Below are 23,973 nucleotides of genomic sequence, written 5' to 3' on the forward strand. Positions count from 1 at the left end.
CCCCAACCAGCTCTGGATCTTGCTAAGAGAGACATCTCTCTGTGTGTGCTCACAGGTAGATTTTTTTCTAGTCTATCCACTCCTTTAGTAAATGTTCAACGCTTTTAAGATCCATACTCTTATCTGATGTCTCAGTTTAACACTCACAGGCGCAAGGCTCTTTCTCTTATCTCTGTGGAAACTAAAATGCAAGTTACTAAAACTGGCAAACACCCTAAACGGCTATAGCCTCAGACTGCTCATCAGATGCTTTTTCAATCCCCAACCTCCCCTGCCCCCACCCCACCTTTTTATTTTAATAAGGATTTATCTTTCTTGAGAGTGAAATATGCATTTTGTAGCAGGGGGGGTTTATATTGATCTAGTCTGCTATTCTGCCAAAACCAGAGATCGCCTCCAGTCTTTTGTCTGTGCATGAATAAACATGCTTACAAAAACGGGGTGTATGTTTTTTGTAATCTGATTTTTTCCACTTATAACAAGAACAATGTAATGCCCCACATCATTAGATGCTATACTACATGATCATCAATAACTAAATACAGCAAGACCATAATTTATTTAACCAGTCCCCTTTTGTTAGACATTTGTTTCCAATTTTTCATTATAATCAAAGCTATAACAACTATTTTTGTAGCTATCTTTGCATACATCCACAGCTATTTCCTTAGAAAGAAAATTTTAACATAGGTCAGAGCAAGAATATCTTACCATTTTAAAAATGACTGTCTACGAGAAAGATGACCATTTATCCTCCCACCAACAATACAGAGGGCATCCGTTCGCCAATAATGGTGTGACAGAAATGGTTATTACTCCACGAGAATGTATTTGCTCTCCTACATTTCCCACTCTGCCTTACAGTTTGGCTGCAGCCGTTAAGACTAGTTCTTGCCAAAGGGAATGTGAGTAGAAGTAAGGTATCCTTTCCAATACAAGGCAGTTAAGAATAGCTATGGATTCTTCTTCCCCCCACCACTTGAGAGATTGAAAGCAAAAAACTCTAAAACTATGAAGTGGCAAGATAAAAGCAACCCAGACCCCTGAGTCACCACTGGAGAGGAGCCACGGAAGAGCGCCACCTGAACTGTGAAGAGTGAGAAATAAACTTTTGTTATGTTAGGCCACTAAGATTTCAGAGTCTGTTGCTGCAGTTAAGCATTAATTAACCTAATTAATCCAACCGAATGCCTTTTTTAAAAAAAAGACAGTTGGATAAAATGTCATTCTATTGTTTTAATTTACCCTTTATTATTGGAGGTCGAACAATTTTTGCTCATTGAGTATCTGTACTTCTCTTTTCATGCACTATCAGTTCATGTGTTTTGCCAATTTTTCTATCTCTAAATGTTTTTTGTTTTTTTTTTACATCAGTCTGCTGCTCATAATCACTCTTTTGCTGAACTTCCACGATCCTCTGTAATCAAGGATGGCTCTACCTACACGCCCTACTTCAACTATTCCACGTACGTTTAGTGAATCTTTCAAGCTCAACCCTACACAAAGAACGAGCTGGCTCAAGTTGTGCTCTTTCTCCAACCTTCTCCATCTCACTTGCTCAACAGACTCACTGGACACTTGGAACAGCGTTCTTCCTCTTTTCCACCTATCCCACTTACTCTCTGGGGCCATTTTAGAGTCCCACCTCTTCCATATAGTGTTCTCTAACTACACTCGATTTCTAAACTCTCTAAATTCCCACTGTATTCAGTATTAGAGGATTCAGAATTTGATCAACTGTTCATAAGTTTCATTTAAGCAATTTGTTTCTCTCCAGCTGGACTTAAAAGCTCCTTGTAGAATGAAACTATTTTTCTGACCTCTTTTGAAATCCCTCTGCAAAATATCACATAGTTCTGGGTTCCAGGTCACACTGCTCAATAAATAACAATACTAGATGAAAATCTTAGTTTTACATTTTCATTTTCAATCAAGTTTGAGATTTAGAGCCTATATAGTCTTGGTTCAAGGAAAATGAAACACTGTAAAATAAAGAGAGAGAATTTCACAGCTAGGAGGAGGCTTGAAGGCCATCTGGACTTGCAATTAGACTCTCTGGCTCAGGACTCAACTTTGAGAATTTAAGAATGTTACACAATTTCCTCCTTAAAGTCATATTGAAAATCCCTACTTACCTCCAGGGTTATTGTGAGGATTAAATAAAATATGATAGATTAAATAAAAAATCTATGGGACACAGCTAAAGCTGTGCTGAGAGGAATATTTATGCATGAAATGCTTACATTAGAAAAGAGGGAATGTCTCAAATCAATAACCTAAGCTCCTACTTCAAGAACCTAGAAAAAGAACAAAATAAACCCAAAGTAAGCAGAAGGAAAGAAAGAATAAAGAGCAGAAATCAATGAAATAAAAAACATAAAAACAAAAGAGAAAAATCAGTAAAAACAATAAGTTTGTCAAGAATTTTGACAAACCTGCTCAAGACTGACAAAGAGATACAAATTACTAACATGGGGAATGAAACAGGGGATATCACTACAGTCCCTGCAGGCATCAAAAGGATAACAAGGCTTCCCTGGTGGTACAGTGGTTGAGAATCCGCCTGCCAATGTAGGGGACACGGGTTCGAGCCCTGGTCTGGGAAGATCCCACATGCTACGGAGCAACTGGGCCCGTGAGCCACGACTACTGAGCCTGCGCGTCTGGAGCCTATGCTCCGCAACAAGAGAGGCCGTGATAGTGAGAGGCCCACGCACCACGATGAAGAGCGGCCCCCGCTCGCCGCAACTAGAGAAAGTCCTCGCACAGAAACGAAGACCCAACACAGCCAAAAATAAATTAATTAATTAATTTAAAACAAAAAAAAAAAGGATAACAAAGGAAGACTATAAACAACTCAACACACATAAATTGGACAACTCAGATGAAATGAACCAATGCCTCAAAAAACACAAACACCACAACTCACCCAATAGGAAATAGATAATTAGTCCTATAACTATTAAATAAATTGACTTTGTAATTTTAAAACTCCCCAAAAAGAAATGTCCAGCCCCAAAGGCTTTCACTGGAGAATTCTACTACATGTTTAAAGTATAAATACCTATGCTACACGGTCTCTTCCGGGGGGACAGGGGGGAGATTCCCGGTCCATTTTACCAACCCTGATACCCAAACCAAAGAGAGCACCAAAAAAGAAAACTACAGATAAATCTCACTCATGAATATAGACAAAAAACACTGAACAAATATTAGTGAACAGAATTCAGTAATATATAAAAAGAATTAAATTATATTGCACTTAAGTAGGGAAGTGTTATTTTATATAGTTAATCTTATCCAGAAGCATGAACATTCATTGTCTCCATTTATTCACACCTTTATTTCTATCAAATAGTTCTGTCATCCTCATTCCTGCCCCAATGTCTCATATTAAGTTAATTTGTATTTTATATAATTTACTCATCCGTTCTCCTGGTTCTCCACCGCAACAGCTCACTCTCTGGTTCCTTTTGCCACTCCTTAAATACAGTTGTTCCTCAGGGGTTTGTCCCTTGTCCTCTTCTCTCTTTATCTTCATTTACTGGAGCTTGCCAATAGCTTCAATTAGCACCCCCTGATTGGATGATTCTCAAATTTACCTCTCTAACCTTGATCTCCCTTCTGATATCTCTTTTCCAATGGTCAGCAACACAGACATCTACACCTCAATGTTCCAATGGCAGCAAGGGTACATCTCCTCTGAGTATAAGGAGGTTATGTTAGTAAGTGTCTTCTCCCAATAAAGAGGGGGAAAAAGTTCAAAATACTTGTGCACAGAGATTTATCATTCAGACCACGGCGGATGCCCTACTTTTTACTTTCCCTAATCAAAATTTTTTTGCTGATAAATGGAAAGTAGAATTCTTCATGTGCTAGCCACTCACTTGAGGGCTTGAAACCAGCTATGTTCCTGGAAAGCTGAAATGGTAAGTAATTCAAGTCAGAAGTCCAGAAGATAAGCTGAGAAGTCAGCTGGGGCTTAAGAGTTCTCATTCGGAGTTCTGCATATGCTTGTCTTGCCCCTTCATCTCCTCCCTCCTATGCCTCAACACACCCGTGCCCTCTACCATCTCTACCACATTGCCTCCTCTTTGAGCACCTTCTCTGCTGACATTCCTTATCACCATGGCAAACTCTTCCGTCATCAGTGGGAACATTACCAGCAACGAGGACCTTGCTTTCAAGAGTCAATTGATATAATAACCATCCTACTGACTCGACCTTTCTTCTTTTAAAACTAAAACACTCTGATATTGAAACTTCCTATCATGGATTTGGCATATCACTGTTTATTTAGGTCTTCTTTAATGCCTTTCAACAAAGTTGTATAATCTTCCTCATTAAAAAATAAATAAATAAATAAACTGAACTAAAGTAAAACACTCAATGGAAGAGAGAAAGAAAACAGAAGGGAGGAAAGAAGGGAATAGCTGGTTCCACTTGGTCTGCTGTTATGCATTACATCTGAAACGTATGAAGGGAGAATGGAGCAAGAAGCAGAGAAGCTAGACACCTTCCAGATGTTCCCAAATGAAACCTTCAACTGACTTTAATATATTAAATAACTGTAATAACAGCTAACATCTATTGACTGTTTACTGTGTGCTAGATTAGACCTACTGTATTCCTTCACATACTTAATCTTCACAAGAATCCTACGAAGTAGGTATTACTATTATTCCCACTTTATACACGAGAAAACCAAAGCACAGAGCTTAGGTAACTTGCCCAGGGGCATCCATATTGAGTAAAACTTGGATTCAACTCAAAGTTACTCTAAGGCCCACACTCTCTATGTCTTAACCATTATGATAAACTGCCTGTGATGTTAACTCAGGGAACACAGAGCACAGGCACATCATGCATAAATTAATTTTAAACTATCCATATTTACTACAGCTGTACTGTAACCACAGATAATGATAGTTATAATTAAAACACATGGTAATACTATTCCAAACCTAAAGTCAACCTTATATTCATATTTGTTTATCTGCTAAACAAAACAAGAAAACAATATACTCAGAGTGAATGACCTACCTGTGCACCTGTGCAGGTAGTACTACATGAGCCCATCCAGAAGGCAGAATCCTATTACAACCCAGGAGCAGGTGCTACAGAACCGTTTGTACATTGCTGCTCTTACTGCCATTGCCGCAAGCCTTTCAAACTAGATAAAGATAGTTCTGTACAGAAAATCATTTCAATAAGGTTGAAAGCAATATTTCAGAAATTTTTAAATACTATAACAACCCCAGAGAACATGATTTCCTGATTTCCTGCTAAGCACAGGCATGACAAACACCCTGTTACCTAGTACCTAATTCAAAAATCTGGATGTTAATAAGCTAAACAAATTAAACAAACTAAAATAAATTTCCCAATACTAGCACTACTGTTAAGACTATGACTTCTCTCTTTTATGGTTTAAAATAACAAAAGGCACTTTCCAGGGAAGCTAACTGTTGATAAAAAATGACTTGCAAAAACTGATTGTAGGCAATTCACAAGTTACAGGAGAGCGAGTCATGTGTTTTTCACAATACAACCACCACAGTTTATTTACTGCACAAATTTAACCTGGGTGTAAAACAAAGGAAATACAAAGTTGTCAGCAATTAAAAACCAAAATCAGGTGAGAAAAACTGGTTGTGCATTGACATACTTACTGAGTTACGAGTCAAGATTATGATACAATCACAAAGAACCACAGAGCTGAGCCACCCTTATTACAGGGCTTTGAAAACAAGGAAAAACAAGTATTGCTTGGGCTCAAGAACAGATGTCTAAGTCCAAAGGTGTTCCACAGATGCCCCTAGCAGACACAAAAGGAGCTCACCCGTTAGTAATAAGCGTTCCTTCCACTGCTCAACAGTGTACAGGTATTAACAAGCAAACTAACACTCTTCATTAACCCAGGTCACAATACTGCTGCATTTAGTCAGCAATAAACCTGAACCCAGAAGTCTCAACTCCCAGGATAAGTCCTCAATTGGAAAATTATGCCAATTCGTGTATCTGTTTCCCTTCCCACCAGTTTGATAACATCCCACAAATCAAAATCACATTGTCTCACAAGTCAGTTTTTAACTCGGGTTACAAATCAGATGCACCAATCAGCTAAGAATGTTTTCACATGATAAACCCAGGCCCACCAAACATTAACTGAATCAGAATTCCCAAGTATGGGGCCCAAGCTCCTGCAGTTTGACAAAGCTCCCAGGTGATTTTAATGCAGAGCACACAACTCAATAAAACTCAAAAGTATTGGTCTAACAAAGAACTGATGACAATCCTCATTCAGATTGATGACATCTGAATCAATGTAATTACAGACAACTAAGGAAGTCAAAGAGCAATATACCTTATTCATGCAGGAAGTCTACAGACTACATCATAGACTTTTGGAAGACGTGGGGGGTAGACCTTTCACTTGTTATAACTATATATATATTTACAATGCACTCTAGATAACACACTTTACATATACTTTCTCATTTCATCCTCACATCAACCATCTTGGGGGTAGGCTTGTTTTTTCTACTTTGCAGAAAAATAAGAGTGAATCCCAAGGTTAGGTAACCTACTTAAGGCCATATAGCAAGAAGGTGAGGAACCCAGATACAAATCCACGTGTCCGACCTGCACCCTGCTACCCACGTGTTTACTATTTGTTTACTTAAAAGACTCATTTTGGCTTTGTTCATTTACGATAAGCATGTATTGCTTTCATAATTAAGAAAAATATTACCTTGCTGCAGTCACTTTAAAGTACACCACATTAGATTTTTCCATAAATAATGTGACAATTAGCTTTTTAGAAAAAAAGTTGAATTCCTGCATGACAAACCAAATCCCAAAATAAGTCCCAGATGGATTCAAGAGGTAATTATAATAAATGAAACCATAAAAAGAACAAAAGGAAAACATAAATGTAATTTCACCACAAGATAAGTACAGCCACTTTTACAGGAATCTAGGCAAAAGTGGAATCCATAAAAGTTCAACAAATCTGACTATGTAAGAAACAAAGGCTTCTACATATATTTTTTTTTTAAGTTGAGATTCAGTGAAAAGATTGGTAGAAGCATTTACAACACAGCATTACTTTCACAGAAGTAAAGGCAATACAATAGTGGTCAAAGGAAATAAGCAGGAAGCTACACAAAAAGAAGGGGCCCAAATGCTAAACATTTTTAAATGTTTAATCATCCCAGCAATCAAATAAGTGTACATTTAAAACAAGACACAGTGACATTTTCCACCTATAAATCAGCAAAGAATAGTAAAATTACAGTATCTGGTACTAACGAGGGTACATTCCCATACTCCGGTGCTGGGAAGGAGAACCGACACTCCTTTCTGGAGCACAATTTGGCCTTAAGCAATAAAAGCCCTGAAATGGTGCCTTCACTTTGACCCTACAATTCCACTTCCAGAAATTATTCTTAAGAAAGAATCACGAATGAGAAAAAAGATTTAATATCAAGAATGGCCACATTACAAAGTAAAACATTTAGTATAATAAAGTACAGTACATCTCTGTACTCTGCTGGCAGCTACAGTGACAGGTACTCTTACGTTGTATTAGTAGGAATGTAAACTTGCCATCTGTAATAAGTCTTTAAAATATTCATATCTTCGACTCAGCAATTTCACTTTCTAGGAATGCATTCTATGTGAACAAAGATTTGTATTATTGATATAAAAATGCAATCACCAAGCATTCTTTATAATGGCAAAAAAAATTATAAATTAAACGTCCAAGATTAGGAGGAAGGTTAAATATTAAGTACGATAAATCCATGTCATTAATATGATTATCGCTCTGTCATTAATATGGTTATCTCTGTCAATAAGCTTTTCAATCATTTTAAATCAAATGGGAAAATGTTCACAATATGTGAAAAAAACAGATTCCACTGTATGGGAGGAGGAGCTGTAAAAACAGGTTTTTTTAAATAAGATCTTCAGATAGATTTTGCTGAAGGATCTTTCTGGAACAGTCAACTTGATGTGCAAGTGCCTAGAGCATAAACTAATTTCTCTAAGAGTGTCCATTCCTCAAGAAAATAAGATTTTCACCTTATGCTATGGAGGCATACAATTGATATCATTAGTGCTCTAGCCTCCCTAAATGAGACAGAAAACTCAAGTAGAAGTTTGCTAAGCAATACGTAAATCAGCTTTATGACTCAGGCATCCAACTTCAACCTGCATGGGTGAATTCAACTTGAGACTCCGATTCTGTCATCCCTTTATCATTACTACCATCTTTCTGATTCATCAGGCCCTCTAACTTCATAATTCCTGTCCTTCTTGACTCATATGCTCCTTATCCTTTTTAAACTCATAAACTAAAGGGGTAGACTATATGACCTCAAAGATCCTTTGAGATTCTAGGACCCCGCTGACTTACAACTGCCTTGCACACAAAAAGCACATACATACTGTTTACTGGGGGGGGGAGGGAAATATTACAAACTCAAGGCTATCCCCAAGACCTCCTTTCGTTTCACCTTCAAAATTTCAAGCATAATGCTTTCTTTTAAGGCCCCCCTTAATTTTCCACTGAATCCAATAATAATAATTTGGAGTCCTCACCAACTATCTTCTCCATTTTAAGCCACAATGCCTTTATACTTTACAGCTCCACTTCAGAAATAAAGGAAGTCAGGCTGGGAAGAGTAAGTCAAGGTTGGAAAAAACCCAGGATACAAAAAGATTTTATCAGTCTGGAATATCTAAGCAGATAACATTTAAAAGAGATAAAGGCAGAGTTCAGCACTTAGATCCCAAAACTACAGGGAAATGATTTCACTTACTAACAGCACACACACACACACACACACACACAGAGTTGTGATTTTAGTTGACTGTAATTTCAGTGAATCAAGAATATATGACTGACTAGGGAAAAACAAAAAAACTATCACCTGCTTATCCTGGTTTTTTTTTAAACGAAGTATAGTGTCAAAAACAAAAGAGTAAAAGTTACCCCACTCTGCACTCTGACACTGTATACTGAATACTGTACACTGTGCTGAGTGCCACACTTTTAAGAGGGACATTAACAAAGTGAACACAGGGCAGAGGACTGAGAAATTGGTGAGGGGATTTGAAACTGTCAAATAAGAAACAGCTGAAGGAAATAGGAATCGACAGCCTGTGGAGTAGAAGACCGAGGAAAAGGATGGTAATCTCAATGACCACAGAGGCCCTGAGAGTGAAGTAAATGAACCAAGGCGGCCAGCAGAGACCTTAGCAAAATGGAGAGCATATTTAGCATCTAAGGAAGATTACTACCATCAGAAATGTGAGCTCTACATCACCAAAGCCTATAATTTTTCTCAAGAAAAGCCAGAAAAAGAGATTTTTATGTGAAATCTCTGCATTTCTAAAAGTTGGCTCCCAATGTAAGTCTTTGTATAAGTTGGGTGGCCAAATGGTTATGTGCACGGGCCTTACTTGATCCATGCACACTAATTTGCAACTCATGTCTTGGGAAACATGATGGCTGTCTTCCAGCATCTGCAGAACTGTCAGAGGGAAAAGGAATAGACTTGTTCTACACAGCCCTAAAAGGTGACACTCACAGAGAGGCAAACTGCAGCTCAATAAGGAAAAGCGTCCTAAAAACTAGTCTGCAAATTAGAATGGGCTGCCCAGGGAGGTTCACATCACTGTAAGTATTCAAGGAGGGACAGGTCAGTAAATGTTACTGGCAGATTCAATAATGCTGCCTCTTACTACATCTGGTCAAATAACTAAACCTCCCCAAGCCTCAGTTTTCTTTCCTACCTTCCTCTCCCCTCAAAAAAAAGGAATATTGTAACATTTAGCCTCTTATCTATCCGAGTTACTATAAAGATCAAAATCTGTGTAAGAAAAAAAAAATATGAAAGTATGATATGATCGCCAAGAACTAAAGTAATTTAAGACATTATTGTAATCTACCATCATAATGTATTTTTGTATGTCTTATCTCTCTTACTATACAGGCTAAGGGCATATTCCAAATCTAATTCATTTTTTAAAATTCCTCACTCAAGAGTATCAAATATTTGTTGAAAAAAGGTTTAAAAGGAAGTTGGAGGAGAGGGTTAAAATGATGACAATATAAGAGGATAAGATAAACAGTCAACAAAGCAAACATCCAGGGGGTTAATCATTAATAACACTGATCAGTCTAAAAGGTATTGGGCACAGTCAGAGAAATACACAAAAGTAGCAACATGTGTGTGAAGGCGTGATACTCTAAGGCAGGCACTGGCAAACTACAGCCAGCTGCCTGTTTTGTAAATAGAGTTACATTAGAATACAGCCTTGTTCATTCACTTATGGATTGCATGTGTGTATTATTGTATGTACATACTGTATATATGTACTATATATCAATATATGTTGTTTTCAGTCTACAACAGCAGAGTTGAATAGTTGCAAAGCCTAAAATACTCACTATTTGGCTGTTAACAGGAAAAGTTTGCCTACTTTTCTGTAAAAGTACTCCCAGGTTACAAACCACAGAATGCTGAGACATAGTTCATCTTCCCTATGGCTCCATCTCTGCGATTTTAATGGGTCATTTTGGTACACGTGAGCAAAATCCTACACTAAACATCATGACCTAAGTGCAGAGGAGGTAAATATGTCACTGAATGGGGTCTTCATATTCCTCTTATATACCCAAGATTATAAAATTTTTCACGCTGCTTCTTTTCCACCTAGTAATATCACCAAAGAGCTCTGAAAAACTCCAGGTGTACAAGGAGTGTGGGACTGGCTCAGGCAGGAAAAGATCACGCTTAGAGGTGAGCCTCCCCCTGCCTCTTTTGAGTTCTCGAACTCCGTCTGCTTGAGCTCCACTATTTCAAGGAACCTACAAATAGATTAAAAATCCTTTCTTTCCTCTTAGTTACCCTATCATTACTGGTTCTCAAAAGAAAAAGCTGCCGAAAATTAAGAGGAAAAAACCAAAATGAAGATAAATATGTTAACAGAAGTTTTCTGAGCTAAACTTAATATCCAGCAGAAACTAGTGCAGTTTTACGACTTTATGAAAGGTTCATATTCCTTGCCTCACTCTGAAGTAATTATATGCAAAGACATTCAAGTCTCTACCAACAGCAGATCCGGAGGGAATCTTCATTTTTCTCCTAATACCTGAATCTCCTTCTGCTTCAGGCAGTATCTCCAACCCTCCTCCAAGGGACCATCTACCAGTCTTGGCTCAGTTAGGGAAGCCCACACACACACACACAGCCCACGCAGCCAAGGACTCACTCCTGCACCACCCTTCAGTGAGTTTTCATTCAACAGCTAGCCTAAAGCCCTGAGGGAAAGGGCAGGTCCTTATCTAATCCCCATACATTCTTCTGATGGCGTCAAGCCATCCTTTGAATTTCCCCCCTTCACCCCCTAGAGGTCTACTTCTCAGGCTTAACTTTACCCCTGACTCATTTCTCTCAAACCTGTTTGCTTAAACTCTTTGTATTCACAGGTTAAAACACTGAGGCCTAATCATAAAAAGATTCCAACTACACACGCTAAGCATTTAATGCCAGGTTTTCTTCCCCTTAGTAAAGTGAGGGGTGGGGACCTGAAGACGCAAGCTCGGCAATTGTTTGTCCAGTAGGTATGCCCCCCGGAGAGCAGTGGCCATCCCTTCAAGTATTAAATAAACCATGTTCCAAGTATTCTGAACATTCACGATTCTAATCCTCTTCCGGAAAGCACTGAGGCCAGTTTCCCTCATATCAATATTTATGAGTACTAACGACTCCTCACAGGCAGAAGATCAGGAAATTCCCACAGGAAAAGGTATTTTTAACACACCAAGTATGAGTTTAAGAACATGGGTCTTCTTTCACCATGAAATATTTAAAAGTCCCCCTGGTAAAAGTTGGTGAGAACGCTGAGCTCCACTCAAGACTATCAGGACCTCCCAGGTTACGATCTCAGGAACTCAGTACACTTAGAATAACTGAACCAGAGTGCGAGACACTGGCTGAGCAAAACGGGGGGAAATGCCGTCTTCGTGACTACAATGCACAGATTTTTTAAAAAACGAAAGAAAACATGGGGAGCCCAGCCTTCAAAAATGAAGCTACCTAAATCGGAGCAAGAAAGCGAGAAGAAGAAATATAAAGAGACCTCTTAAGATAAACCACATATGGGGAAAAAAACTGGACATGCGCTCTGCCTCTCCTCCTCCAAAGGAGCAGAACCGAGAGGACCTGATGAAGCCCCTTAGAATTTCTGAAAAGAAAAGAGGCGGGAGGAATCCACCAAATTCAAGTCTTTTGAGAGCCACAAAAACCTAAAAAGGTTCTGAACCACTGGCTCAACGTGGAGAAGAGAAACAGCCTCTCTCTGCAGTCTGGCAGCCCTGCCCCGTCTCCATAGGGTTCCGGATTCGCACTGAACCGTGCCGGGTAATCCGGATAACTCGGCTAAGATCTCAGTCGTGTAGACGCGCACTCCGCAGCCCCTCTCCGGCCCAAGCAGCGCTGGGCCCATCGCTTCAGAGCCTGGGCCCCAGGGCCCCAGAAGCACAGAACGGCAGCACCTGGACCCTCGGGCAGGAAGTGGCTATTCTGACTGTGGGCTCCTCATGAAAGGAGGCGAGCCTGCTGAAAAGAGCCAGAGGAAGAGCAGCTGCTGGCGGCTGTGTCTGAATGCAGCGGAAAGCAGACCTGGGAGTGTGTGCACGCAGAAAAGGGGAGGGGGGCAGTCTGGGAGGCCCCTTCGTGGACCGAAGATGCTCTGCACAAGCAGCTGGACAAACACAGGGGGAAAGGAGGGGAGAGGGCTGCACAGCTGAGGCCGAGCCTTTAGAAAAAGGGGTGGAGGTGGGTGCGAGGTAACTGGGACTATAGGGGGCGTCTGGGGGTGGGGAGGTCGCCTTTAGACCCCCCCATACCCCCGAGGGGGCCCGTTACGTTACCCCCCCCCTCGCTGGTGGCTAAGGCTCTGGAAGTCCTCTCCCGAGACGTCTGGGAAGGCCTACTCCGAGGCTGCACGCCCCCGCCGTACCGGGCAGCAGCCTCTCGCCGGCTCCAGCGGCCCCGAAGCGGCCGGACCCGGACCCGCCCGGTGCCCGGCGTTCGCGGCCGGCCCCGGGATCCCTACCACGAGCCCCTTCCGGGCTGGCGCCCCGGCTGCTCCGGGCTCCCGCCGCCACCAGGAGTCCTACCGGCTTCCAGTTCAGGGACGAGCCGCCACCGCCTCCTGCGCGAGACTCGGGTTCCCAATAGCCGCTCTCGCCGCCTGCAGCCCGCCTTCCAGGCCGCGCCGGATCCTCAGCTCCCCCTGCAGGCTGGCAGCCATTTCCGACCAGCGCCGGCGGAACTTGCCGAAGTGCGCCGCGCCGGAAATGGCCGAACACGGGCGCTCGCGAGCGGGGGGTGGGGTGGCGGCGGGGGCGCGGGGGGAGCGTGGGGGGCGGGGAGTAGGCGGTGGGCGGGGGCAAAGGGGGCGGGGCGGAGGCGTCAGCAACTTTGCCGACCGCGCCCGAAGGGCCGCCAAGGCCTTGGGCACCGCGAGCGGCCGCGCCGGGGATTGTGGGAGACGCCCGCGGGGAGGAAGCGCGTGCCCGCCCCTCTGGGCCCTCAGACCCGCGTCCTACCAATGCCCCTCACCCCTTCCGAAAAACCTCTCCGGGGGGTGCGAAGAGAATGCTCCCGCCGGTTCTGGATCGCGTTCTGACTCCAGAACCTCAGCCGCTTGGAGCGGCCCGGTGAACTTCAGGTGTAAAAATAAAGCCATCCCCACAGAAAAGGCCTTCCTCAATGAGCTGACCGGTCTCCGGCAATGGTCTGGAGTTGTGAAACACTCTGATTATTTAACAACAAAGAAAAGGCTGGACGGCGTGAATGCCTAGGGGAAAAAATCCCGGGGCTTTGCAAAAACAATGGTTTAGTCCAGTCGTGTTGGCGTGATCAACCAAAACTGGGAGGAAAAGGCGATGCCGTTTGAAATACTTAAGAGCCAACCCCTGTGAGCGGAAAAGCGCACATATTCCTACGGCCCTAAGAGACGCGTCGCTGTCAACTTCCACACTTGCAAAGTCAGGACAAAACTTTATAACTGAAATGATGGGAGTGGGTGAAGGAACTCCACCAGTCCTGGAAGACACACCTGATTATTACTGTTCACTCAGGAATGCGTTTAAGCCATTATTTAAAATCCGTAAATGCGATATGATCTAAGATCAAATTTGCTTCAACTTTTTTTAAACATGCTTTTAATTTCCAAAGGGCGGGGCTTCTACTCCAGGGTTTTCCAACCAGGGAACCCGACACACACCAGGGCCCGAAGAAGCTGGGGAGGCAAGGCAGGGGTGGGCTGGGATCCCCGTACTTGGGTGGTCTGTACGTTAGACAGACTGCACCCCCTGAGACCCCTCCACAGCTGCCCTGTCTCATCCACACACCCTTCCTGGTGGAGCCCAGAGGCCGACATGGGACAGTTTGGGCAAAGGCTTCCATTTGCAAAACAAAACTTTTAAAAACCTAGCAACCTGTTCTCCAGAGCACACTCTTCATCTCCCCAAACCCATCCACCCCTCCTTTTTCTGATCCCCCTTTTCTTCTCTCTTTCCTGACATCTCCTTACTCTCCCCTCTCACTGCACTCTTACCTCTCCTTTTCCCTTTATTACTAAGGACAAACTTAAACCTTCAAAGTCGTACCACCGTCATATATGTACAAAAACAACCCCTTTCTGGGCTTCCCTGGTGGTGCAGTGGTTAGGAATCCGCCTGCCAATGCAGGGAACACGGGTTCGAGCCCTGGTCCAGGAAGATCCTACGTGCCGCGGAGCAACTAAGCCCGTACGCCACAAGTACCGAGCCTGCGCTCCAGAGCCCGTGAGCCACAACTACTGAGCCCGTGTGCCACAACTACTGAAGCCCATGCGCCTAGAGCCTGTGCTCCACATCAGAAGCCTGCACACCACAATGAAGAGCAGCCCCCGCTCACCACAACTAGAGAAAGCCCGCGTGTAGCAACGAAGACCCAACACAGCCAAAAATAAAGTTAATAAAATAATCACAAAAAAAAATCCTTTCTAACTTTTACCAACTTTGTTGAGAAAAGTTGGAGGCAGGGAAGCAAAAATCAAAATGCTTTTAAAATCAAAAGAAATGAAATGAAAATGGGGAAAACTGTTCTGTTGCCCAAATATCAAGAATAGCCTAAAGTTGTTCTTTTTTTTTTTTCTTCACACTTCATCTTCTTGGCTCTCCTCCAGAGGTCTGTGGCAGCAGGCAGAAGTCTGGCAGTGTGGGAGGAGACGCAACAGAAGCCCAGAAGCCAGGGCTGGTTCATCACCAAGCACTGGTTCATCTCCACGCGGACAAGAGAGGGCCTGCAGATAGCTGCTTCCTGGCGGACTCATCCTAAATGTCGTCTTCTACATCTGAGTGACTTAACATTGCTGCCCCTAACGCCGACTTATTTGATTCCAACAACAGTTCAAGATTCAGGGTGAAAAAGGATACCCAACCAAAATTTGGTCGAACCTTGACATCCCCAGAGCCCTGGGTGCTGCTGAGCACCTGCCTCCTTCGGATCTTGTGAGCCTCTTTTCTCCCACAGTTCATCTCTCTAGCTATGATGCGGGCCACTTTCTTTTCCTCTCCGCATTCTCTTCCTAGCGTCATCTCAGCCTCGAAGCAGATCCCTCACTGCATCGCCCCAGTCCCTATTTTCCAGCTACACTGGAGACATCACCATCATCATCCTATGAATACCTATTTTATGAATACTAAGCTAAACCCTTGGTCGGCATTGTCTCATTTAAATCCTTGCAGGGTGATATCAGCTGATAGGGAACTGACATGTCAAGAGGCTAAATAAATAAGGTGCCCAAGGTCACAGAGTGAAGTGCAGAGTACAGATGGAACGCCAAGTCTCCCCAACTTCAAAGTCAATATTCTTGACCAGAACAATCTGGTTGTCTCACCAGGACCTTAAGCTTAATGTATCCCACACTGAACTCATCTTTATCCCTTCCCCCTATGCTCTCCTCAAATGCCCTTATTTATAATAGTGTGACCATCATCTTTCCTAACATAGAAACTCAAAACCTGGCATCATTTTTTTTTTTTTTTTTTTTTTGCTACGCCATGCAGCTTGCAGGATCTTCCCTTGGCAGTGAAAACACCAAGTCCTAACCACTGGACCAACAGGGAATTCCCCTGGCGTCATCTTTGACATCTCTCTTTACCTGCACATTAAATCAATTTTCAAGGCTTAAAGCCTTGACGTGTAGGATCTCTACCATCTGTCCTCTGCAGTCTCACACCTAGTTCCCGGCTTCAAGTCCTCTCCTGGGCTGTTACCTTTCTATTTTAAGTTCTGGCTCAGGAAATACAATCACATTCACAGGGGCTCTCCTCAAGAAAGAAAGCCAAGACAACAGGACATACAATGAAGCTCATCTTCGCTGATATGAGACCTCTCAATATTATGACCTTTTACAACATATTGTAGGCTTCTAATAGCAGGAGCCTATGGGTCTTCCCTCTAAAGCGTGGTCATAGGGACTCAGCAGTGCCCATTCTCTTTATTTTTGGTTCCAAACTTTAAATTCCCAGAAAAGAGACATGACTGGCCTGGCTTGGGTCCCTTTTCCACCCCTCGATCAATCAGCCTTCAGCCTTGGTTGAGCAGCAGGTGAACCTTGTCTAAATATAGCAGTTGGAGCCTCTCCTATAAATAGGGCTTGTTCCCAGAAAAGGAGGCATACACCATTCATTCACTTGTTCATTCATTCATTCATTCCATCAATAAGTAGCTGAGCACCTACCAAAATATATGCAAGGTTCTTTCATATATGCAAAATGTCTAGAACATGACCCTGCCCTCATGCCATGAAAGTCACAACATAAAAAGATAAGAAATCGAACTTCCCTGGTGGTGCAGTGGTTAAGAATCGCCTGCCAATGCAGGGGACATGGGTTCAAGCCCTGGTCCGGGAAGATCCCACATGCCGTGGAGCAACTAAGCCCGTGCGCCTCAACTACTGAGCCTGCGCTCTAGAGCCCACAAGCCACAACTACTGAGCCCGCGTACCACAACTACTGAAGCCCGCGTGCCTAGAGCCCATGCTCCGCAACAAAAAGAAGCCACCGCATTGAGAAGCCCACGCCCTGCAACGAAGAGTAGACTAGACCCCGCTCGCCGCTACTAGAGAAAGCTCACGCGCGGCAACGAAGACCCAATGCAGCCAAAAATAAATTAACTAATTTTTTAAAAAAATAAGAAATCACTAGATAAAATCATAACAATATTCACCCTTAAGAGACCATCAATCCAATTATATGTAATGGAAGATAATTCACCACACCGTATATAAGCCTCTGGTGGTAAAAGTATCAGTACTAACATTTACATGTTCAACAAAACCAGTTCATAGCAGCACCACTAGAAACAGACAGAAACAGAATAAAAACTACCCAAATGCCCATCAGTGGTAGACTAAAGTATAGTGTATTCACACAGTGGAATACTTTACAGCAATGAGAATGAATGCTTTGCAAATATACACAACAAAACTGATGAATGTCTCAATGTTTAGCAAAAGAAGCCAGACATGAAAAAGTATATAGGGTATGAGTCCACTCATGGAAAATATGAAAACAAGCAAAACTAATCTACTCTTAGGAAGTAGTTACTAGAGGGGAACAAAAGGGGCTGCGTGGGCGCTGGTCCTGCTGTTTCTTGAGCTGGGTGCGGTTACACAGGTGCGTTCAGTTTGTCCCAATCCATCAGGCTGTACACTTATCATATGTGTCCTTTTCTATATGTAGGGTATCCTTCAATTTAAAAAGTTTTTAAAATTAAGTAATTAATGGTTAAGGCAAGGAGCCTTTAATCACCCTTGAACACTGTTGCTATGATTATCCTAGAGATGCCAATTACTGCTGGCCCCATCCGCCACCTTCTTAGAGACCCTAAACCCCGTCAGCCTTTGGAAAGAGCCGCCACTCCTACTGCACGGCTCCCTCCCCTCCAGCCCCAGCTGACTGGACTTGCTCTCACCTGGACACTTGGGAGCCGGACACTTTGAAGCTGAGTCAGGTGACAGAGTGCTGCATCTAAGAAATTGCACAGATCTGAGGCAAAGAATTTCTGGACATATGCACAGTGATAAGCAAATAAAGTTGATCTGCAGAAAATAGAGCCAATACACAGAAGGAAGCAAACAAGCCCGTGGGAGATGGAGGGACACGCCCCCGAGGCTGCTTACTCGCCAGCTCTGGTACGCATGCGCCCCACCCGCCGCTAGGTATCCGTCAGATTGCTCATGTAACCATACTAGCACAAAAAAGAAAACCTTACTTATTTAAATTAGTGTGAATAGGTTTGTTTGTGGCACGTATTATCTCATTTAGTCCCTATGACAACCCTACATAGTAAGTACCATTATGATTCCCATTTCTCGGATGAGAAAACGGAAGCCCAGAGAGGGCAAGTAACTTGCGCAAATCACACACCCTGTAGGGGATGGTGCCAGGATTTGGACCCAAGCAGTCTGATCCCGGAGCCTGAAATCTTAACAACTTGACTACACTGCAGTGCGAGGGAAATGCTGAAAATGGCAACGTGAATTGCATGTTGCATTCATGGATTTAACTAAGGCATCTGATTCTGTTAAACGGAGAAATGATAAAAAAAAAGATTTAAAAACTGGCTGTCTGAAGTTGGTAAGCGCTTCTTTCACAAGGGAATTACAGTTTGAGTTGTAGATGTCAGAGAAACATAAAATGCATATAATGTGACAAATTATACTAAGTAAGACTGTGTTCTTATACCAGGAAATTGTTTATTTAAAAAATTTCAGCAAAACGCTCTCTTGGCGGGTCCCCACTGATTACCTATTTTCCCCAAAATGTTAATACCCAGGAGAGGGAGTTTTAGTGCTATGGAAGGAGAAATTGATGATAAAAGTTACTTCAAGTCTCAGGGAGGGAGATGCCAGTTGTCACTTTCCATGATGATGGCCAGGCCCACAGTCCACTCAGCAAAGCTTCCAGATCAATAACAACCAAGCAATTGGTGACCCCCAGAAACCTTCAAAAGGTATGATTCAGGAATTATCAGTGAGTTTAAGTCAGATAAGAACTTGTTCTCTCCGTAATGCTTTGATTTTCAAAGAAAGTGCTGACAACCACTACTCAAGATCTTTTCTATATATAAATGACTGAGCAATTTTGTGGCTTATATTTAGAACAATGCATGACAATTTCTAGATTAGAGTTCCAAGGTTACTCTTCTCTTTGGTCCATCAATGCCAAAAAAAGACAAAAGGTCATCTTCTGAGGCTCCACGGATAGCACTCTTTAGCCTGCTAAATGGCTCAGTCTGAAAGTCCTTGCTTTGAAGTTAAAAGGAGGCTGTTCTGTCATCTGGCAAAAGGTGGGACAGTTTGGGTGGTTTGCGATAATTTGTAGTAAGAACACTGAGTTAACCTGAGGCCCCAAACAAAGCACGTATTATCGTCAAAAAGAGGATTTTACTCGTTTCCTCACTACCTTGCACGTGGCTGTGAAAAATAAGTTTTGCTAATAAGAACCTACTGTAGAGCACAGGGAACTCTAGTCAATACTCTATAATGGCCTCTATGGGAAAAGAATCTAAAAAAAGAGTGGATATATGTATACATACAACTGATTCACTTTGCTGTACATCTGAAACTAACACAACATTGTAAATCAGCTGTACTCCAATAAAAATTTTTTTAAAAAAAGAAAAAGAAGTTTTGTACTAGTTTCACATCAGGAAGCTTAGCCTGAGGCAAACTTGTTGTCTACACAAGTCATGTAATGTGACCAATTAACATTCTAAAAGTTAGTCATTGTCCCTCAAATATAATGTATCTGTCTCTAAGTTCCCTTCTTCCCTCAAAAGCCTTCTCCCCTGTGTGTTTTCATTCTCTGCTCACCATGTCAGCACAGCTTTGCCGAGGCAGCCACATTGGACGATCGGTAGATATCAAAATGCCATCAAAATTTCCTAAGCTTGCTCCTGGAAGTGCCAAATAGTGATGCAAATGTCCCCAAAGGCAAATATACAGGCACCTAACATTTGCCCTAAATTAGGCCAGTGAGTAGTAAAAATGTGCCCAGTTAGGTACAACATGCCACAACATGGCATGAATGACTAGTTGAAGACCTTAATGCACTGAGAGCTATAACCAGAAAAAAAGACAAGTCAGGCCAAGCACTGATGGCTGAGTTCCAATGTCACATTTGTAGGCAGCTCCACGACTCCAAAATTGTCCTAATACCAGAAGTCACTCATAGATTCAAAAAATCAACTGCTCACTACTTTCACTTAAAAATGCTTCCTGTAAACAAGGCATTCCAACTGAAAATTAGCCAAGTGTCTTAGAGGTACTTAAAGAACATCAGTTAACATCTTAGTTAACCAATTTGGCTGGAAAATCAAAATTGAAAGAGCAATTTCCAAATGTAATCTTGCTCAAAACTTTTAAAATATATAACTTTTTAATAACATATGGGTTTATGTATTTTTTTTAAAGCAGTTTCTGCCAACCAAACTTTCAAGAGAAAAATGTAGAGATTTTAAACCAATTCATGAAGGTTTGCAACAAGATTTTATTAAAGAGAAATACTATTTTCCCAAATATTCCTAAATATGAATTCTCAACCTAAATAGTGAGAGCATGATGCTAGTGGTCCCAGTCAATCCCAGAACAAAATAATCATTGACCCCTTCGTCAACCCAAGCCTTCAGAAGCCTTGCAAAGACTATGCCACAGGTCAAAAATGAAACCAAATGAAAGTGTGACCACATTTCTACAAATATATCAATTCTGTGGTCCCAAACGAACAACCCAAAGCTCAACTCTAATGGATAATGTCGGATTATTTCACCCTCTTGTTACAAAGGGACACACATCATTACGTTGTGTAGGTTATGAAGAAAAGCATAACTGTAAGGTGAAGAGGTGATTATTTAGTAAAAAGGATGGCTGACATAAGTGATGTAAATAATCTAAAAATATTTTAACCATATGTGAAAAATGCTAAGTATGAAAATCCTTTAAAAGTTCAAATACTACATGCATTTGTATTATTTTTAGGTACATTTAACTATGTTTCAATGATGCTCAATATTTCCTTATATTTCCTATTTAATTAGCTTAAACAATAAGCATGTAAATATTAGTGGGTTCATAAACTAATAGCCAAAAAAATCACAAAAACTGATAAATTAAATATTTGCCAACTCTATGGCTTCCTTCCAGCTCATGAGCACAATTTTATAAAATTGCTATCTTTATGTATTAACCATTTCCATTTCTCCTTTTTTCACTTACTTTGAATGGACTATTATGTGTTTCTACATGATTCTCACAGTCATCTCTAAAGACATTCCATGTCTGTCTCAGTGGTTCCTGAATGACAGTTTTTAGAGCAAGATCAAACGAAGTTTTCATCAGTCTACAGTTAAATGAGAAAAGCCAAGGCAAGTTAGTGAGTTTTTAATAAAGCTAAACTTGTTCAATTGAAAAGATTGTCCTTTGAGATTATGTCCTTTCCATTTTCTTGTGTTAACATGTGTTTTTATGAAATGATGGTAATGGTAAATGGCAGTTTTTTCTTTATCTTCCTTATATGACAAAATACTGAAACATACCTATTTTGCTCCCTACCACTACCAGTTATTTTTTATTTTACTAGTCCGTTAAATCCAAAAGTCAACTACCAGTCTGTCTAAAGATCCCCCTTCCTGGCATTTTAAAGTATGAGCCCACATAGACACACTCAAAAAAAGGATTGTGGAAAGACTCCTGTGGTAGCAGACCTCCAAAGTGTCCCCAATGATCCCTGCCCCTGGTATTCACACCCTTGTGGTCCCCTCCCACTCTATACCAGGGACGGTGTGTGTGACCAAGAGAACACAGGAAAAGTGATGACATGTCGCTCCTGAGATTAAGTTATACAAGGCTTTTCAGCTTTCACCATGGTTGCTCTCTTTCTTCCATCCCTCACTCTGGAAGAAGCCAGCTGCCACGTCATGAGCAACGCTACAGAGAGGTCCTCGTGATAGGGAACTGAGGCTTCCTGTCCAAAGCCAGGTGAGTAAAATTGGGAGCAGACCACCCCAGCTCCAGTCAAGCCTCTGGATAACTGCAGCCTAATGGAAGACCCTGAGCCAGAACGGCCCAGCTAAGCTGCTGCTGAATTCCTGACCTACAGACACTGAGATATAATAAATAGTTGTGTTTTAAATGACAAAGTGTGAGGTAATGTGTTATGGAACAATAAATAAGTAATGCAGCTCCTTTATCCTTTTTCAGCTACAAGATGAACAGCTCTCTAGCCCCAACACAGTGCCAAAACCGCTTAACATGTATTCATGCCTACACTGGGAGAGAGAGGATTAGTGAGGGCTTGTGATCTCCATTACTCTGGCTTTAGTTTGCTTACATCGACTCTTTCCTTCTCCGTTGCTTTTTCTACTTTTCTCATATTGACCTAAGTACTCAGTAAACTGAAGAATCCATCTCTAGCAAGGGAATCAATTCTACAAGTCTGTAGGCTTAGTTAAAGGGATCATCCTATGTAAATATGGTATTTCATAATATTTTAGAAATCTGGTAAATTTCTATTGACAGAATCCCTCACCTTGGCTGTCAGATCTTTACGAGCCCATCCTTAATCGCAACAGATGAGCATATCTCATATTCACAGAGAAAGCAGAAGCAACAGACATGATCTCTTTTAAATTCCGTCTTCCCACTTTTAAACCTGTCTATAAATATTGGGGTGAAAAATTATTATTTTAGCAGCTGATGTCAGAGCTCCTCTTAGGGACAGAAAATGCCTTATTGAGGAAACTACCTTGATATGAACGCTTGAAGTATGAAAGAAGAAAGCTAGACTTACAATAAAACTGAAGCGAAGAGATAGCTAAACAGAGCTTTACATTAAAAAAAGAAAAAAAAAAAAGACCAAGGAGATGAGGACTGAAAGAGAGCAAAAAGGAGAGGAAATGGGAGGGGGATAAGGAGAAATGGGGCTCAAACAACAACGTGGGAGGTAAAAGCTTGGGGAGGGAGCTCCAGGGACAGCGGAGCTGAAAGTTAGGTTTAAAATAGAAATATCTATTATTGGACTTTATATTGTTTGTGTTGCTAAGGACATAAAATCCCCTAAGCCTTCAGTAATATCTGACACATGCACAAATGCCTTAGGTGAGTGATCTGGGGAGAAATCCAGGAAAAAAAGATCAGGGGCGGGTCTGAGTTCTACAACTGGGTCAGCGTGGAACCAAGGAATAAGAACGAGGGAATTGAGTTACAAGTGAGATGAAGAATTTAGTGGAAGCAGAAACGCAAAAGCCAAAGCAACCATAAGATCAGCTCCCAGGAATTAACAGAAATCTTGGAGCAGGCATTGAACTCCCCAATGGATGTGGGATGGGGACAAGCTGATTTCAACACTTAAATCTCAAAAGAGAATGCTACTTTAGCTGACATCTGGGTACATATTCACGGATTCTCCTCTCATCTGTTCTGGCTTTTGACAAAGAGAAGTCCCAGAGTGGCACTATTTTTTTTTTTTAATTATTTAATTATTTATTTATTTTTGGCTGTGCTGGGTCTTCGTTGCTGTGTGCGGGCTTTTTCTAGTTGCGGTGAGCGGGGGCTACTCTTTGTTGCGGTGCACGGGCTTCTCATTGCGGTGGCTTCTCTTGTTGCAGAGCACGGGCTCTAGCCACACAGGCTTCAGTAGTTGCAGCAGGCGGGCTCAGTAGTTGTGGCGCACAGGCTTAGTTGCTCCGCGGCATGCGGGGTCTTCCTGGACTAGGGCTCGAACCCGTGTCCCCTGCATTGGCAGGCGGATTCTTAACCACTGTGCCACCAGGGAAGCCCAGTAGCTCTAATTTTTGATGTGATCTAATACCCTTCCTTTAGACCTGGCTCCATCAA

The 23,973-nt window shown here is 42.0% G+C and overlaps 1 protein-coding gene across 2 annotated transcripts in view; it reads right to left on the minus strand.

Annotated features, from left to right (window-relative positions):
* EXTL3 (exostosin like glycosyltransferase 3) overlaps positions 1–13,302 on the minus strand; it is a 64,630-nt gene extending 51,328 nt beyond the window's left edge. Inside the window, exon 1 of one of the 2 annotated variants that reach the window (XM_082402774.1) lies at positions 13,199–13,302. The gene's annotated coding sequence lies outside the window, so the exon portion shown is untranslated. The remainder of the gene's footprint in view (positions 1–13,198) is intronic. The other variant, XM_082402773.1, reaches the window with a different exon arrangement.
* Positions 13,303–23,973: the final 10,671 nt, after the last annotated feature.

Source organism: Balaenoptera borealis (genome assembly GCF_965194805.1).
Source record: "Balaenoptera borealis genome assembly, chromosome: 8".
In the NCBI taxonomy this organism is placed as follows: domain Eukaryota; kingdom Metazoa; phylum Chordata; class Mammalia; order Artiodactyla; family Balaenopteridae; genus Balaenoptera; species Balaenoptera borealis.